The following is a 3,362-nucleotide window of genomic DNA, read 5'->3' as shown; positions in this document are numbered from 1 at the left end:
AAAAAAAAAAAAAGAAAGAAAGAAAGAAAAAAAGCCGCTGGTGTCTGCCTGTGTGTGAGACGCTGGGACCTGGGGCTGCGCTTTCCCGCTTCGGCCACCAGAGGGAGACCTGCCCCGTGCTGGAGGCAGGCTGGCGCGTGGTTTTCAGTGCCCTTCTCCCAGGGCCCTCTCCCTCTCCATCTTGCTGTGCCCGGGAAGCGGGTGGCACTGGACTTGACATGGAAGATCTGCTTCTCCTGGCTGTGTGACCTTCAGCCGTGACTTCGTGTCTCCGGATTTTGTGTTCCTTCTGGCTCTAGGACACTAACTCAGATCTGTTTATCTGTGTTCACTTCTACCAGACACCACCCCCCTACCCAAAATGATCTCCCACAGTGAGAAGCCCCACTGTAAGAAGTTAATATACTGAGGCTGTGTAGGCTTTCCCATCCTTCAGGGTGCTCCCATGCGGTTCTGTCTGCCTGACTTTGCTCTTGAAGCATTGACATCTCACTTTGTGGAGGCTAATGAATGAAATGAGAAGTAAAATGCTGCATTCCAGAGCGGGGTGTCTTCTGCGGTGAAGGAGAGCTGGCGAGACCAGTTTGCCAGGCCCCCTAGGCCCCCAGCAGCTCCAGCTCACCAATCATTTCAGTCATTCCAGGGGGTAACAGGAAAAAACTGTCAATCAAAGGCATCTAGGTTCATTTCAACCCCTGCCTAGAGGGGGAAACTTCTTGCAGAAAGTTGCACAGTTTACACTGCCCAGGACTGAGAGAGGGTTTGAGTCCCAGGACAGCAAATATGAGCTCAGGGAGGGTGGGTGCAAATGCCTGAAGATCCCTTACCCAACTCCCAACGGGGGAGTACTGCCTTTCATTCCTCCTCTCTCACTGGTTCAAATCCAGGAGATTCCTCCTAGGCTTCCTTCTGACTTGGGGAAGCTACAAGTCTAGGCACCTGTGGAAACAGGAGCCCTCCCCTTCCCTCTTAGCCTTGAGAAGCCCTCTCCAACCTCATCCTCCAAGCCAACTCTGAGATCCTCCCCTGCCTACCCAAGGGCCCTGGATGGGCAACGCTGCGGGGAAACAGAATCCGTGTTTTCCAACTGGGAGGTCTGTGTCCCAATCTGGCCACCAGGTGGTGTCTGTACTCCTACAGCACTGCCTATCCTGAAGGCCCACACAGCCCCCGCCTCAGCCCTCATTATGCACCTAGGACCCCAGCCCAGCCTCTCGTTTCCTTCCCTCCGGCTATTTTGCCACACCCCTCCACCCTCTGCCAGCTGGCTCCCCTCCTTCCCCCAGTGCCTGCCCGCTCCCACCACCACCAGCCCCACCCCAGCCCCTCTGCCAGCCACGCATCTGCCGCCCCTCGGGAGCCACTGATTCTCTGCCTGTCACCTCAAGATCCTGGGCAGGGTGACAAAGGACCCCTGCTGCAGCTTGGAAGACACACCCCTCCAGTCAGCATCCCCCCTCCGCCCATCAGGACCTGCTAGGAGAGGGTCCACCAGGAGGCAGTTTCTCAAACTACCCACCTGGGAGGCAGGTGGGAAGCCCTCACCTCGGCCTGAGAGATAGGAAGAACCAGGGACAGAGGCTGAGAAGCAGGGACAGAGGCTGATACCGAATGAGAGGCAGAGACCCAGAGGTGGAGAGACAGGGGGACAGAGGCAAAGACCCAGAGACAGGGCGAGTGGTGTGCATGTGAGTGTTTGCACTTGTGTTTGTGCGAGCGTGCACACGTACGTGTGTGTAACTGGAGAGAACAGGTGGCCTGTGACTGTAGCTAAAGGAGGAGAGATGTTGTGGGTTGGGCCCCCAGAAGATCAGGACCCTGGTAATGGGCTTCTGTCCTGGACAGCCTAGGCCTGGGTGTGCCCACTGCTCCCACCCACTACTGAAGCAGCCCCCTTGCTTGGAACCTGGGCTCAGGGTTCTGGCTCAAGGCCAGAAGGACTTTCTGTCCCTTCCTGCCTCTCTGAAGACTTCTGCCCCTTCCTGCCTCTCCTCTCCACTCCCACCCTGGCACCCAGGTTCCTGCCTCCTGGCTTCTGCCTGTCTCCCTGGGTGTCTCTGCTTCTGCCTCATCCTTTCAGCACCCGGTCCTTTTCCTGACTCCTGTGTGTGGTTGTCACATCCCATATCTATCTGTCCATTTCTTTGTATGTGCCCCTGCTTGTCTTCTTGGCTGCCAGTGACAGCATACACCTGTGTGTGTCTCAGTGTGTGTGTCCACCTCTGTGGGTGTTTGCTTTCTGCCAAGACAAGGAGAGGGTGAGCGCACTGAGCAGCTGTCTGGATGTGCTTGTCTGGGTGCAGGTGTGCTCCTCTGTCGCTGTGCTCCTGTGTCGGGGTGCCGCTAGGTGTTTGCCTGTCTCTGTATTTCGCTCTGTGTGCCCTGTCCCCGTGAATGCATCTGCATGCATCCCTGGGGTGGGCTCTCAAGGGATGTGTCTGTCTCTCGGTCTCTTTGCTTGTCCCTATCTCTCACTGTCTAGGTGTTGGTCATACCACATCCTCAGCCACAGTCTCAGAGCATAGCAACAGCTGACAGCTGACGCCTCCCGGGCAGGAGAGAGAGAGAGGCTGTGGGGAGGAGGGAACCGAGGAAGAAACAGAGAAGAGGATTGGGACAGAGGGCTGGGGCTGGGGACAGAGACAAGGACAGAGATAGGGAAGGGGACAAGGATCTAGAAGAGCTGGTGGTGAAAGATGGGACGGCGGGAGGGAAGGAACAGAGACTGCACCAAGAGGCCGGGCAGGCAGCGCTGAGAGGGATTTCCTGCCCAGCCCTTATGCAGGGGCGCGCTGGGCCTCGTGGGGGTCAGTGATGGGGGCGAGGGGCAAAGGTGAACAGCTGGTTTAGCCGAGGGGTCCTGAGACCGCAGAGGTGCGGTGAGGCGGGGACAGGGCGGCGGGCGCCGTTTGTCAGCCCTATTGACAGACGTGATGGGGTTTCCGTCCGTGATCAATGATTCTCATCTCCGGGCCGAATAAGCCGCGGGGCGCCCATCCATCCCCGTCAGCATCGCGCGGCGGCAGCCACCCGAGGCCCCGCCCGTCCCCACCTCGGCCCCTGCCCTGGGCCTGCCCCGATCCACCTCGGCCCTGAACAGGGCAGAGGCCCGGGGCATGGAGTGCCTCGCCGGGCCCGGCTCCGCGGCGCCTCCACTCCGGGTGTACAGGCCCGGAGCCCAGAGCCCCACGCCCTGCCCCGTTTCTCCTGGGCACACAGACGCGGCCTCTCGGGGGCCCAGTGCCTGAGCCCCTCGACCCCCTCCGCTTCGCACCTGGGCCAGGGGCGTGTCCGGGGTGTGTCGGAGTGAAAGTCACCTTCGGTGCCCCCAGCTGGGCGGGAGGGGGCGCGCGGGGCGCGGC

Source organism: Colobus angolensis, unplaced genomic scaffold (genome assembly GCF_000951035.1).
Source record: "Colobus angolensis palliatus isolate OR3802 unplaced genomic scaffold, Cang.pa_1.0 Scaffold67, whole genome shotgun sequence".
In the NCBI taxonomy this organism is placed as follows: domain Eukaryota; kingdom Metazoa; phylum Chordata; class Mammalia; order Primates; family Cercopithecidae; genus Colobus; species Colobus angolensis.
This window is presented reverse-complemented; position numbering follows the sequence as displayed.